Raw genomic sequence first — 16277 nt, forward strand, 5'->3', positions numbered from 1 at the left:
CAACCTCCGCCTCCCTAGTTCAATTGATTCTCCTGCCTCAGCCTCCCAATTAGCTGGAATTACACCACGCCTAGCTAATTTTGTATTTTTAGTAGAGACGGTGTTTCTCCAAGTTGGTCAGGCTGGTCTCGAACTCCCGACCTCAGTTGATCCGCCCACCTCTGCCTCCCAAAGTGCTGGGATTACAAGCATGAGCCACCGTGCCCAGCTATTATGGTAACTTTTAAAAGGAGAAAGGGAAAGTAATGTGGTATAATAGCTTTCAGTATTACTATTCTAAGCAATTTATACATATTATTCAGTTTAATCCTCACCATAACTTTATGAACTAATATTCCCACCTTATGAATAAGAGAGACAATGAGGTTCGGCCGGGCGCGGTGGCTCACGCTTGTAATCCCAGCACTTTGGGAGGCCGAGGCGGGCGGATCACGAGGTCAGGAGATCGAGACCACGGTGAAACCCCGTCTCTACTAAAAAAATACAAAAAATTAGCTGGGCATGGTGGCGGGCGCCTGTAGTCCCAGCTACTTGGAGAGGCTGAGGCAGGAGAATGGCGTGAACCCGGGAGGCGGAGCTTGCGGTGAGCCGAAATTGCGCCACCGCACTCCAGCCTGGGTGCCTGGGTGACAGAGCGAGACTCCGTCTCAAAAAAAAAAAAAAAAAGAGAGAGACAATGAGGTTAAATAACTTGCCCAAAGTAGAAACACAACTACCACAGTATATCTAAGACAGAGTAAAAGTATGGGCTTTGGGCTCACGCCTGTAATCCCAGTACTTTGGGAGGCCGAGGTGGGCGGATCACGAGGTCAGGAGATTGAGACCATCCTGGCTAACACGGTGAAACCCCATCTCTACTAAAAATACAAAAAATTAGCCGGGTGTGGTGGCGGGCACGTGTAGTCTCAGCTACTCGGGAGGCTGAGGCAGGAGAATGGCATGAACCCGGGAGGCAGACCTTGCAGTGAGCCGAGGTCGCGCCACTGCACTCCAGCTTGGGCAACAGAGTGAGACTCCGTCTCAAAAAAAAAAAAAAAAAAAAAAAAAAAAAAGTATGGGCTTTGGGATTGCCAGGACCTAGGGTAAAATTTGAGGACCTCCCTGTACTTTGATTTACTCTAGGTAAAATAACAGTGCCTCCTATTACTTATACTAATTATAATGAAAATCAAATGAAATAATGTGAAGGCATGTATCAATTTACAAGGTATAACAGAAACATACTGAAAACTTTTTTACTAACAAGGAAAAAAGCTGGCAATAAACAAACTGGGGTAAGGTAACCAATTTTAGGCAACAATTTATTTCACAAAGCAGAGTTAGTAGGGTTTCAAAGAAAGAGTCAAAGAAAGGAAAAAAATGACTCAGTAGGTACAGAAAACAATAAAATCAAGGCAGAATATATAAATCTACCTAGAAGGGAAACTCAAGACAGAGGCCTTAAAATATCCTGCCAACAAAAAAAATGGAAGACATTTCTGATACACGCACTTGAATAGTAATTTCCTTACTATGTGAAAAGGTAGCCAGGCGCGGTGGCTCATGCCTGTAATCCCAGCACTTTGGGAGGCCGAGGTGGGTGGATCATGAGATCAGGAGTTCAAGACCAGCCTGACCAATATGATGAAACCCCGTCTCTACTAAAAATACAAAAAAAAAAAATTAGCCAGGTGTGGTGGTGCGCATCTGTAATCCCAGCTACTCAGGAGGCTGAGGCAGCAGAATTGCTTGGAGCTGGCAGATGGAGGTTGCAGTGAGCTGAGATCACGCCATTGCACTGGGCAACAGAGCAAAAGTGAGATTCCGTCTTAAAAAAAAAAGAAAGAAAAAAAGAGAAGGTATAGGTAACAACTGGGAAGCATGTAATTATTCTTCCATGTATTGTGCAAATTTTCAATAGATCTACAAGTAAGCTCTATCAAACACATGAAGCCAAGTTCTAGAACACTAACTACTGAACACCAATTCACTGTTCCCTTTTTCTTTGCTAATATTACACAGTATTAGTTACTATGGAAAGAAAGCCTATATACCTATATCCAATATTTAATATTTGTAAAAACACACCTAATACTAGTTACTTATCCCATTTCCATACTTCAAGACTTGAAAGTGTTTACAAGCTATAATACAGTTTAAGACAGACTTAAGGCTGGGCGTGGTGGCTCACGCCTGTAATCTCAGCACTTTGGGAGGCTGAGGCTGGTGGATCACTTGAGGCCAGGAGTTGGAGAGCAGCCTGGCCAACATGGCAAAACCCCATATCTACTAAAAATACAAAAATTAGTTAGGCATGATGGTGTATGCCTGTAATTCCAGTTACTAGAGAGGCTGAGGCAGGCGAATCGCTTGAACCTGGGAGATAGACGTTACAGTGAGCCAAGGTCGGGTCATTGCACTCCAGCCTGGGCGACACTGCGAGACTCCAGCTCAGAAAAACAAAAAAAGACTTAAAAACAAAGACATACTTGATATAGGTGACAGGCTAGCTAAAGCACTATAGCAAGAATTTTTTTTTTTCCACAGACCTGTGTCATACCAGATAGAGTGCAATGGCACGTGATCATGGCCCACTGCAGCCTCAAACTCCTGGGCTCTCATCTCAGCCTTCCAAGTAGCTAGGACTACAGGCCGACTACCACATCCAGCTATAGCAATTCTAGAATTTAATGTCGATTTAAAAAATTTTTTGTGGACTTCAAGTAAGGTGTTTAGCTACTAAAAGTATCAAAGATCCCTGTGATCCCTATCCAACTGGAAGGCAAGTATAGAACAACTTTAAATTGGCACCACCCTCACTCATAGATCCCTTATGTGGCAGCATTAGGTATCTTCAAAAATAATTAGAAAACAAAACTGGTCAAAGTGGATATAATAAAGCTCATTCACTAAAATACATGAACTTAGATTACAGACCTATTTTCTATACTAAAATTTAACCAACTTATCTAGTCTCAGCCCAGAAGAGCTTAATACAGGAACAGTGAGACAGAGACATTACTAGTGGCACAGTGAATGACAGCATGAGGAGTAAAAAGGAATGCAGACTATATTAGCTAGAAGTGTGGCACAGGCCTGTAGTCTTAGCTACTTGGGAGGCTGAGACAGGAGAATCACTTGAGCCTAGGAATTCAAGGTTGTAGTCAGCTGTGATTGTGCCACTGCACTCCTGCCTGGGTGACAGAGACCCTGTCTCTAAAAAAAAAAAAAAAAAAAAAAAAGACAAAAAGAAAGGAGGGAGGATGGGAAGAAAGAAGGAAAATAATAAAACGGACCTGGAACCAGTATGAAGGAACAAACATCCTTGTGTTTCAATACCCAAATATACCTTTGTAGGTTAAATGACACTAAGTCATTAAGAAAAAGTTAAATTAAGCTTAATATAATTGAGTGGTCCTCAAAGTGTGATCCCTTTTTAGCAGTATTATCAGCATCATCCCAGGTCCTTCTCCAGCCCTACTAAAGGATAAACTCTTCAGAGGTAGGTCCCACCTGTTTTATCAAGCCCTCTGAAGTGATTCTAGTATTGGAAATAAGATACATTTCAGGAAATTAAGATACATTTTAGAGAAGCCCCTCCAAAACAGCTGAATAAAATTGTGCATTATTGAAAGGCTTAATCTTCAGTTGTCTAGAAAAAATATGTGGAGCACTAGTCAGACAATATTTAAGATTATAATGAAAATATTCTAAAGTGAATCAGGTAAACAAATCTTACAGACCATTTTAGACTGTGCTAAATACATACAGTTCATAAAATTATTTTCCTGGTGTTTCCCAAACTGTAGCCATGATTTTCACCTGTGCTGTTTTTCTCTGAATCCACTCACGTGGATTTAAAGTTTTTATTTAAGTCTGCTCACTTTTCTTAAAATTTAGCTTTTCCCTACACACACACACACACACACACACACACACTTATAAAATCACAAATTTGATGCTGTGCTGGTATCCACTTGCCCTTTTCTCAGCCCATTTTTGATAGGCTGTTTCTATGGACTGCACTACCAACTGGTTTCTGGTAAGACTGCCCCATGAGAGATATTAGACAACACTAGGTATTAGAGAATGGGAGTAAAGAGAGGTCTTTCTTCTGTGCTCCTCCCTGCTTATATCTTGCTCCATCTCCAAAACTATCACTCCGGCACCCCTCCACTCCAGTTACAGCATTTCTTCCCTTTATTCTTCCAGTCCTAGAGAAGGTAGTAGCATTCTGCTATTAGTCTCTGGGTGTCTTGCTATCCTGTATTTATTCCATTAACCACCAGCATATCTCAAAGTAGACCCTTCTTAAAGATACTTCCTTTGAGGCCAGGCCCAGTGGCTCACACCTGTAATCCCAGCACTTTGTGAGGCCGAGGCGGGCAGATCACTTGAAGTTAGGAGCTGAGACCAGCCTGGCCAACATGGTGAAACCCTACCTCTACTAAAAATACAAAAATGAGCTGGGTGTGGTGGCACAATCCTGTAATCCCAGCTACTAGGAAGGCTGAAGCAGAAAAATCGTTTGAACCCGGGAGGCAGAGGTTGCAGTGAGCTGAGATCGTGCCACTGCACTCCAGCCTGTAATGCCAGCACTCCCAAAGTGCGCCACCACCGCGCCTGGCCTAATACTTCTCTAGCAGAAATTTGCATGGCCTCTTTACTTTTTCAGGTCTTTGCTTATATAATAGGATACCCATCTCATTTTGCTTCCCAGCTTTATTTTTTATTAAAAATTTTTTTGTATTTTTTTCACAATTGGGTATCCCATTCCACCAACTTTATTGATAGCACTGAATCACCATATTATATGTTTATGTGTTACATATTATGTTTACTTGTTTCCTTGTCTTCCAAACTTAGAATATAAGCTCCAAGAAGGCAGGAACTTCTTCACTGCTGTATCCTCTGTATTTAATGCTTGACATGTGGTATGTGATCAATAAGTATTGATTGAATGAAGAATAGCAACGTTTGCCTTTACCTCCATGAGTTAGTATAGATTCTAAAATATTCACCAGGATAAAGACTCTTTTCTGGTCCATTTATGTACTGTTTTACAGAGATGAAGGTTGGGATAAAGAAATAAAGGACAGGAGCTGGGCGCGGTGGCTCACGCCTGTAATCCCAGCACTTCCGGAAGCCGATGCGGGCGGATCACCTGAGGTCAAGAGTTCAAGACCAGCCTGGCCAAAATGGTGAAACCCTGTCTCTACAGAAATACAAAATTTAGCTGGGCATGATGGTGATGCCTGTAATCCTAGCTACTCAGGAAGCTGAGGGGGAAGAATCGCTTGAACCTGGGAGGCGGAGGTTGCAGTGAGTCAGGATCATGCCATTGCACTCCAGCCTAGGTGACAGAGCAAGACTCCGTCTCACAAAAAAAAAGAAAAGAAAAGAAAAAGAAATAAAGGATGGGGCTGGGGCCACGGTGGCTTACTCCTGTAATCCCAGCACTTTGGGAGGCTGAAGCGGGAGAATCACAAGGTCAGAAGTTCAAGACCAGCCTGGCCAACATAGTGAAACCCCGTCTGTACCAAAAATACAAAAAAAAAATTAGCCGGGCATGGTGGTGGGCACCTGTAGACCCAGCTACTTGGAAGGCTGAGGTAGGAGAATCGCTTGAACCCGGGAGGCAGAGGTTGCAGTGAGCTGAGTTTACGCCACTGCACTCCAGCCTGAGCAACAAAGCGAGACTCTGTCTCAAGAAAAAAAAAAAAGAGAGAGAGAGAGGGAAGAATTATGGACTGAAGAAACAAAAAGGTGCTAAGACCCAAATACAGGCATGTCCTCGGAACATGCAATTCAAAGCTTCTGGTAACCTTATCAATAAATGCAAAATCTAATAAAACTTAAAATAGCTTTAAATCTCACAAAATTCCCTTTAAATTGTGTGCATATCCATGTGTGACAATCTGTGTAATCTTCAGTTCTGTAGTTTATATATCTAGTCACTTATAAAAGGACTAAAACACTGGTTCTCAAAGTGTAGTTCTCAGATCAGCAGCATTGGTGTAGCCTATGAGCGCGTTAGAAAGGCAAATTTATTTTAATAAGCTCTTGAATTTGATTCTTGTGCAAATTAATGTTTGAGAACCACTATACCAAAGCCATCAAAAACTCAGTGACCTGTTATTCTAATTAAGGCCTTGGTAAACATAACCATGATTATAAGCTTAACTACAATAGAATTTTACCTAAAAGACCACCATTTTAATTAGTATCTTATTGTCTACCAAACACATATTTATAAACATCTTTTTAATATCAACTCTGAAAAATCAATGAGAAGTTAACATAAAAGCCTACCTTCGAGTTGATTTCCACCGTTAAAGACTTACACAGAATATGTGTTTATGATGCACAGCCAACTACAAGACATTAGAAATTTTTTAAAAACTACACGGAAAAGAAATCTTATGCACAGTATTGGAAAGGAGACTATCAAGAGTTAAGGGGGGGCCAGGCACGGTGGCTCATGCCTGTAATCCCAGCACTTTAGGAGGCCAAGGTGGGCGGATCATGAAGTCAGGAGATCGAGACCATCCTGGCTAACACGGTGAAACCCCATCTCTACTAAAAATACAAAAAAATAGCTGGGCATGGTGGCGGGCGCCTGTAGTCCCAGCTTCTCCGGAGGCTGAGGCAGGAGAATGGCGTGAACCCGGGAGGTGGAGCTTGCAGTGAGCTGTCACTCCAGCCTGGGTGACAGAGCCAGACTCCGTTTCAAAAAAAAGAAAAAGAAAATACTGAAACAATTTTTTTGAAAATAAAATGAAGTTGACGTTCCAGCTGATCGTGCCATTTCACTCCAGCCTGGGCGACAAGAGTGAAACTGTCTCAAAACAAACAAACAAACCCAAAAAAAGAGTTAAGGGACCCTGCCTACCAAACACATCTGGAGAGGTACCTCCTTGACTGGCAGTTTTTTAAAAGAGTTTTGAAGTACTAAAGACTTCAGCCACTAACAAGAATAAAAGGAGTCTGACAAGAGGAAAAACGGTTTTCTTACCGAAGAAAAGGTTCCTTTGACCTTACTACCAAGGAAGGCCCCATGTAACCCACCTATGTTTTCAGGAGTTCTTGAGAGAAGAGTTCTTCAGGTCTTTACAGGAAATAAGCAGGCGTGAGGGAAATAAGCTTTCTGTATGGACCTGAAGAGTGTTTTAAGATTTAAAAACAAGGCCAGGCACGGTGGCTCACGCCTGTAATCCCAGCACTTTGGGAGGCCGACGCGGGTGGATCACGAGGTCAGGAGATCAAGACCATCCTGGCTAACACAGTGAAACCCCACCTCTACTAAAAATATAAAAAATTAGCCAGGTGTGGTGGTGGGTGCCTGTAGTCCCAGCTACTCGGGAGGCTGAGGCAGGAGAATGGCGTGAACCTGGGAGGCGGAGCTTGCAGTGAGCCAAGATCGCGCCACTGCACTCCAGCCTGGGCCACAGAGCAAGACTCCATCTCAAAAAAATAAAATAAAAAGTAAATAAATAAAATCTTAAAAAACAGCCAGGTGCAGTAGCTTACGTCTCTAATCCTAGCACACTGCGAGGCCAAGGCAGGCAGATCACTTGAGGTCAGGAGTTTGAGACCAGCCTGACCAACATGGTGAAATACCAGTTCTACTAAAACTACAAAAATTAGCTGGGCGGGTGGTATGCGCCTGTAATCCCAGCTACCCAGGAGGCTGAGGCAGGAGAATCACTTGAACCTGGGAGACGGAGGTTGCAGTGAGGCCAGATCACGCCACTGCACTCCAGCCTGGGCTACAGAGCAAGACTCCGTCTTAAAAAAAATAAATAAATAAATCTTAAAAAATACTCTGTGGCCCTAAAGCAAAGTCTACACTTCATAATCATAAATAATAAATTTAAGTTCAAGGATTAAAGGAGTGAATTTTAGAATGTGAACTGGCTAAATCCACTGGGTATTCTCTCTCAAAGAAAGAAGGGTTCTTCATTTGGCAAAACATGTCAAAAATGCCACTGAGATTTAGACTAATTAAAAATTCAATCGGGATTAGAATTCAATACTACATACATATCAGGAACATTCAGTGTATAAGGTACTGTGAATACATTAGCTTTTCAAATTGTATTTAACCTGAGTTGAAGGATTAATGAGTTGGGCGCAGTGGCTCATGCCTGTAATCCCAGCACTTTGGGAGGCTGTGGCGGACAGGTCACCTGAGGTCAGGAGTTCAAGACAAGCCTGGCCAACATGGCGAAACTCTGTCTCCATTTAAAAATACAAAAATTAGCCAGGCGTGGTGGCAGGCACCTGTAATCCCAGCTACTTTAGAGGCTGAGGGAGGGAGAATTGCTTGAACCCAGGAGGCAGAGGTTGCAGTAAGCCGAGATCACATCACTGCACTCCAGCCTGGGCAACTGAGCGAGACTCCAACTCAAAAAAAAAAAAAAAAAGGATTAATGAAAGGCAGCTGGGGTGGGGGAAGGCTATTCTATAACACTAACTCAGAACTCATTTGTAATTAACGACATTCTTTCTTTATAAACCTTTTCACATGAATAACCAGAGTTATCTTTTCAATATGGCCAACTCCTTGTCATTCCTATATATCCTTCCTTCTTTTATACAAAACTCTTTTCTTCCTACTAGTTTTCTTGACTTCAGTTCTGTTCAACTCCCTTTTCTTCACATTATCCTTAGCAGTGTTCAGATTATAAAATCTCCTTTCTCAAATAATTTCACTGGATCTTTAACTATAAATATCAAACACAGTCCATCATCAGTTTTAAGCTTCTGGAATCTTATTCTGCCAGGGAGGTTTTTAATTCTTTAGCTAGAAAAATATTTTAAATGGCTAGAGGACTTGGACTGATTGGATAGGGTAAACTTCACTGCTGAATGGCATAGGCTTATAAAATACAACCAATAATGTCTTAGATTTGGATGTTAAATTCAGATTATTGAAACTAGATGCAGGTCCAAGCACGGCGGCTCACGCCTGTAATCTCAGTGCTTTGGAGGCCGAGGCGGGGGTTCTGCTTCAGTCCAGGAGTTGGAGATGAGCCTGGGGAACATGGTGAAACCCCGCCTCTACCGAAAAAATACAAAAATTAGCTGGGAGCGGCCAGGTGTGGTGGCTCACGCCTGTAACCCCAGCACTTTGGGAGGCTGAGGTGGCCGGATCATGAGGTCAGGAGATTGAGACCATCCTGGCTAACATGGTGAAACCCCATCTCTAATAAAAATACAAAAAATTAGCGGGGTGTGGTGGCAGGTGCCTGTAGTCCCAGCTACTTGGGAGGCTGAGGCAGGAGAATGGCACGAACCCGGGAGGCAGACCTAGCAGTGAGCCGAGATCGCGCCACTGCACTCCAGCTTGGGCGACAGAGCGAGACTCTGCCTCAAAGAAAAAAAAAAAAAATGAGCTGGGAGCCTGAAGCAGGAGAATCACTTGAACCCTGGCGGGGGCGGAGGTTGCAGTGAGCCAAGATCGTGCCATTGCACTCCAGCCTGGGCAACAGAGTGAGACTCTGTCTCAAAAAAAAAAAAAAAAGAAAATTAAAGCTCACAGTAGTTAAACTCACTAAAACATACTATCACACTTTTTCTCATGTAACATGTTTGAAAATTGGGAGTAAGAGTTTATTTCTTAAATCACACTATGAAAAAGATAAGTAAAATCAAGCAAACTGAAATATCTATAGATAGAAAAGGCATTCTATCATCCTGTTTCTGACAGTAAATTGTATGTGTCAGCAAGACTTGAAACCAGGCTTCCCAACACAGAAGAATCTTTTAAAAATATATTATAACCATGAAGATAAGCTAAATAGCTACAAATAATTTTTTTTTGAAAATACAAGATAGCCGGGCGTGGTGGCTCATGCCTGTAATCCCAACACCTTGGGAGGCTGAGGCAGGCAGATCACGAGGTCAGGACTTCGAGACCAGCCTGGCCAACATGGCGAAACCCTGTCTCTACTAAAGATATAAAAACTTAGCCAGGCAAGGGCCGGGCGCAGTGGCTCACGCTTGGAATCCCAGCACTTTGGGAGGCCGAGGCGGGCGAATCACGACGTCAGGAGATCGAGACCACGGTGAAACCCAGTCTCTACTAAAAATATAAAAAATTAGCCGGGCGTGGTGGCGGGCGCCTGTAGTCCCAGCTACTCGGAGAGGCTGAGGCAGGAGAATGGCGTGACCCCGGGAGGCGGAGCTTGCAGTGAGCCAAGATTGCGCCACTGAACTCCAGCCTGGGCGACAGAGCGAGACTCCGTCTCAAAAAAAAAAAAAAAAAAAAAAAATTAGCCAGGCATAATGGTGCGTGCTACTCCAAAGGCTGAGGCAGGAGAATCACTCAAACCCGGGAGGCGGAGGTTGCAGTGAGCCAAAATCGCACCACTGCACTTCAGCCTGGATAACAGGGCGAGACTCGTCTCAAAAAAAAAGAAAAAAAGAAAATACAAGATAATTACAATCTTTGCAATAATACTCTGCCTAATGAAAATGGTTTTGGCCGGGTGAGGTGGCTCACGCCTGTAATCCCAGCACTTTAGGAAGCCGAGGAGGGCAGATCACTTGAGGTCAGAAGTTTGAGACCACCAGACCAACATGGTGAAACCCCATGTCTACTAAAAATACAACAGCCAGGCGTGGTGACACACGCTTGTAATCCCAGCTACTCAGGAGGCTGAAGCAGGAGAATCCCTTAAGCCTGGGAGGTGGAGACTGCAGTGAGCCAAGATCACACCATGGCACTCAGGCCTTGGTGACAGAGTTAGATTGTCTCAAAAAAAAAAAAAAAAAGAAAACAGTTTTAATTAGTGACATCAGACTACAGTTTTAATTTTACTTCAAACTAAGATATCTGCCTTGTCAGGGACTTCCCAGAAAATGAATACAGCAAGTGGGCTTTTCTATCACTTAAAAAAATTAAGTAAATTAATATAATACCACGCAAAACCTCTTATCACAAACAAAAGACCTACTTTGCATTAAACAATTTAATACATGCAAGTATTGAATTTAGTCACCTAAAGGAAAAAAACTTCTGAAAAGAAGCAGGAAAATTCAGAGACAATGTGAAGACCCTAAATCAGGAGACTAATTTGAGTAATAATAAAACTCTGGTCTCCCACAAAAAAAAAAAAAGACCCTAAATCAAACAGTTCTATATAATTTCAAATTTCAATTGCATATATATAGTAAGGACTCAATTTTTAATAACTCCTTACTTATATACATATGCCAGGTCCTGTTCTAAAAGCTTCACTTGTCCCATTTAACCTCCACAACAATTTTCACTTTACAGATGAGTAAATTAACTTGTCCAAGTCCAGGTAGAACAGGGATCCAAACTCAGGCTGACTCCATTACACCACAATTTTTTCCTAACAACTATCCTATCAACTATCCAATCCTATCAATGTTTCCATTTCTATTCCCTCTGATTATATTAAGCATCTAGGATAAAGCAAATAAGGACAAAATAAAAGTCAGAAACTTGGTGACTTCTGGAATGATTTAAATATTCAATCTCTAAATATCCCTCCTTTTCAAATCTGAGAACACTCCAGCTATCAGATACCAGGCAGGACATACTTATTTGGGACAAAGTATCACAAAGAAGCTACCAAAACAAATAAAAACAATACTATCATATAAACCATGGTATAGCAAACCATGATCTGTGGGCTGGGCCAAATTCAGACCTTGGCCTTTTTTCATACAAGCTAAGAATGGTTTTTACATTTGCTAAAGGATTGTTAAAAACAAAAAAAAAGGACAATTTACCACAGCAAAGCCTAAAAATTTACTATCAGTGTCCCTTTCAGAAGAAGTTTACTGACCCCTCATCTAAGCTACTGATAAAGAGGTTTCCTTCCCCTTTTTAAAAATAGCTAAGCAGTGGCTCATGCCTGTAATCCCAGCACTTTGGGAGGCCAAGGCAGGTGGATGGATCACTTGAGGTCGGGAGTTCGAGACCAGCCTGACCAATATGGAGAAAACCCATCCCTACTAAAAATACAAAATTAGCTGGGCGTGGTGGCGCATGCCTGTAATTCCAGCTACTTGGGAGGCTGAAGCAGGAGAGTTGCTTGAACCCGGGAGGCGGAGGTTGCAGTGAGCCAAGATGGTGCCGCTGCACTCCAGCCTGGGCAACAAGAGCGAAACTCTGTCTAAAAAAAAAAGCTAAATGCGCCAACCACAGTGGCTCATGCTTATAATCCCAGCACTCTGAGAGGCCAAGGAAGCCAGACCACGTGGTAAGGAGTTGGAGATCAGCCTGGCCAAATTGGTGAAACCCAGTCTCTATTAAAAATACAAAAATTAGGCCGGGTGCGCTAGCTCACGCCTGTAATCCTAGCACTTTGGGAGACCAAGGCAGGTGGATCAGGAGGTCAGGAGTTCAAGAACAGCTTGGCCAAGATGGTGAAACCCTGTCTCTACTAAAAATACAAAAATTAGCCAGGCGTGGTGGTAGGTGCCTATAATCCCAGCTACTCAGGAGGCTGAGGCAGAGAATCGCTTGAACCCGGGAGGCAGAGGTTGCAGTGAGCCGAGGTCGCACCACTGCACTCCAGCCTGGGTGACAGAGCAAGACTCCATCTAAAAAAAAAAAAAAAAAAAATACAAAAATACAAAAATTAGCCAGGTGTGGTGGCCTGCGCCTGTAATCCCAGCTACTCAAGAGCTGAGGCAGGAGAACTGCTTGAACCCGGAAGGCAGAGGTTGCAGTGAGCTAAGATTGTGCCACTGCACTCCAGCCTGGGCAACAGAGCAAGACTCTGTTTAAGGGGGAAAAAAAAAAAAAGCTAAATGCAGGAACTGACTTGTAAGACAAACTATATCTAGGAGGATTAAAGGCAGAGACCCTTATCTCTAAATCAGAAGATAAAAGTCTGAAGCACATTCCCCACACCACCCCACCCCACCCCCACCCCAGGACAAAAAGGGCAAAAATAAGTTGCTTCCTCTCACAAGGAGGTGGCAGTAGGTTCTGCCAGAGGCAAGGTTCTGGTTTGCCCATGGGCTCAAGTTTTTTGTAGTGGCTACTAAGAAAAGCAAGCAGCTTGACCTGTCCAAAGAGCTGACTTTCTGTGCCTGACAATCTGAACAAAAAGGAAATGGAAAAGGAAGACAGGAATTAACCACATTCTCTTCAGTGACCTATTCACTCCCAACTAGAAAAATGACACCATTTCTGGCCAGGCAAGGTAGCTCATGCCTGTAATACCAGCACTTTGGGAGGCCAAGGTGGGAGGATCACCTGAGGTCAGGAGTTCGAGACCAGCCTGACCAACATGGAGAAACCCCATCTCTACTAAAAATATAAAATTAGCCAGACGCGGTGGCAGGCGCCTGTAGTCCCAGCTACTCGGGAGGCTGAGGCAGAAGAATGGCGTGAACCCGGGAAGCAGAGCTTACAGTGAGCAGAGATCACGCCACTGCACTCCAGCCTGGGTGACAGAGCGAGACTCCGTCTCAAAAAAAAAAAAAAAAAAAAAAAATAGCCGTTTGTGGTGGCGCATGCCTGTAATGCCAGCTACTCGGGAGGCTGAGGCAGGAGAATAGCTTGAACTCGGAAGGCAGACGTTGCAGTGAGCAGAGAATGCGCCCCTGCACTCCAGCCTGGGTGACAGAGCGAGACTCCGTCTCAAAAAAAAAAAAAAAAAATTAGCCATTTGTGGTGGCGCATGCCTGTAATGCCAGCTACTTGGGAGGCTGGGGCAGGAGAATAGCTTGAACCCAGAAGGCAGAGTTGCACTGAGCCGAGATTGCGCCACTGCACTCCAGCCTGGGCAACAAATGCAAAACTCCGTCTCAAAAAAAGAAAAAAGAGAAAAGACAAGAAAGGAGAAAAGAAAAATGACACCATTTCCTAAATGCATCTGGGCAAAAAGGTAAAGGGATAGCGGAGAAGGCAAGTGAGAATGATCAGCTTGCATTATTCAGGGCTGTTCTTCGTATTTGCTTCTACTATTCTTAAGAGTTATTACCCTTATTACCCTTCAGTTATTTGAGCAAGACAATGAATTTGTCTGCACAACTTCATGCAAGATGACATTTTAAAGATCAGAAGTTGGGCCAGGCACGGTGGCTCACACCTGTAATACCAGCACTTTTGGGAGGCTGTGGTGGGTGGATCACCTGAGGTCAGGAGTTTGAGACCAGCCTGACCAACATGGCGAAATCCTGTCTTTAAAAATACAAAAGTTAGCCGGGCGTGGTGGCGCATGCCTGTAATCCGAACTACTCAGGAGGCTAAGGCAAGAGAATGGCATGAACCCAGGAGGCAGAGGTTGCAGTGAGCCAAGATCGCGCCACTGCACTCCAGCCTGGGCCACAGAACGAGACTCTATCTCAAAAAAAAAAAAAATCAGAAGTTAAAGAAGGAAAGTAGTAAACTTACAGCATTTCCCAGGAGAGCTAAACCCAGAAGTCAAAACAGAAAATTACAAGTCAAATGAACACATGCAGAAGTCATAGGTACTGGGTGACTGTACTAGCAAGTTGTCCTGACAGGCGCTGGCAAACATCCATTAACTAACAGCGCCAGACCTCTCATTGTTTCTTACTCCAACTTTCTGCTATACTACCAAATGCTTAATTTTTGCCCAGAAATCCTTGGACACTTTATCAAATAACATTAGTATAAAACATGCCATGTCATGAAGCTTGCTTCATGATGACTCAGCAGTTTCTGCAAAACATCCAGTTGACAGTCTAGGATAGTAAACAGCAAGTGGGTAGACCCTATGTCCACCAAAGCCTCAATAAGGACTAAAGAAAGTCCTTATTTTTAAGATTTAAAAAAAAAAAATATTCTTTTGAACATACCTGAATACTTTTCTTGGGTAATGGTAGTTTCTGCCAATATTAAATAGCACTTACAGTGTTGATCAAGAAACCCCTAAATACCTTTAAGTCCCAATTCAAAAGCTAAAATATGTTTTCTTTTTTAATTAAATAGCCAGGGCAAGAAGCAAAAGTATTTTAGGTAAGGGGCAATGTTAAATTATCAAGATTTAAAACAAAACTACACAGTCTGAAATCATATCAACTCTAAGACACCTTGGATCATAGGTGTTATGCTGTTAAAACATCATCTCCCCAAAATTAGATTTTTATTTTATCTAAGTACATTTAAAAATAAGCTGTGATCAGGGGCCGGGCGCGGTGGCTCACGCCTGTAATCCCAGCACTTTGGGAGGCCGAAGCGGGCGGATCACGAGGTCAGGAGATGGAGACCGTCCTGGCTAACATGGTGAAACCCCGTCTCTACTAAAAACGCAAAAAATTAGCCGGGCGTGGTGGGGGGCGCCTGTAGTCCCAGCTACTCCGGAGGCTGAGGCAGGAGAATGGCATCAACCCGGGAGGCGGAGCTTGCAGTGAGCCAAGATCGCGCCACTGCACTCCAGCCTGGGTGACAGAGCGAGACTCCGTCTCAAAAAAAAAAAAAAAAAAAAAAAAGCTGTGATAACTTCAGACATCTGGAAAATATTAATTCCCTTCTAACCTCTATCCACACCATCCAATGACCTATATTTAAAACAAGTCATTTTTCTACATGTCATACAAGAAAATCTAAACACTCAAAGGCATTCATAGGAGAAAAGAAAGCATGCATGTCTAACTTCCATTCTACAGACGGATTAGGTTAAATGGCCAGGCTTGTGACCTGAATTCTAATCTTAAATCTGCTTGCAAATACCCCGTTCTTCACAAATTTGAAAACTAAGCACTTTATGTACATATCTGGGGGAAAATTGGTGGGAGTAATAACAGTGCCAAACCTAACCATCAGTAGAGAACGACTTAAAATACCTGAACCACAATTTTTACTACTCAAACATTTCCCTCAAAATAAAAAACATTTAAGAAAACTAAAAAAATTTCCTCAAATCTTTACTTTTTTTTTTTTTCGAGACAAGAGTCTCGCTCTGTCGCCCAGGCTGGAGTGCAGGGGCAAGATCTCTGCTCACGGCAAGCTCCGCCTCCCAGGTTCACGCCATTCACCTGCCTCAGCCTCCCGAGTAGCTGGGACTACAGGCGTCCGCCACCACGCACGGCTAATTTTTGTATGTTAGTAGAGACGGGGTTTCACCGTGTTAGCCAGGATGGTCTGGATCTCGTGACCTCGTGATCCGCCCACCTCAGCCTCCCAAAGTGCTGGGATTACAGGCGTAAGCCAACGCGCCCGACCCAAATCTTTACTTTTAAAAATCTGTTGATAATGACACAATTTAACATCAACCATGTGAAAGTGTGTAATCTTTATTAGCATCCAGAATAAAGTAATCTAGGAAGTCTACCTTTAACAG

The 16277-nt window shown here is 43.1% G+C and overlaps 1 protein-coding gene across 3 annotated transcripts in view; it reads right to left on the bottom strand.

Annotated features, from left to right (window-relative positions):
- Nucleotides 1-16277, bottom strand: part of NUP153 (nucleoporin 153) — a 95257-nt gene that overhangs the window by 77202 nt on the left and 1778 nt on the right.

This window comes from Nomascus leucogenys, chromosome 8, assembly GCF_006542625.1.
Source record: "Nomascus leucogenys isolate Asia chromosome 8, Asia_NLE_v1, whole genome shotgun sequence".
In the NCBI taxonomy this organism is placed as follows: Eukaryota; Metazoa; Chordata; class Mammalia; order Primates; family Hylobatidae; genus Nomascus; species Nomascus leucogenys.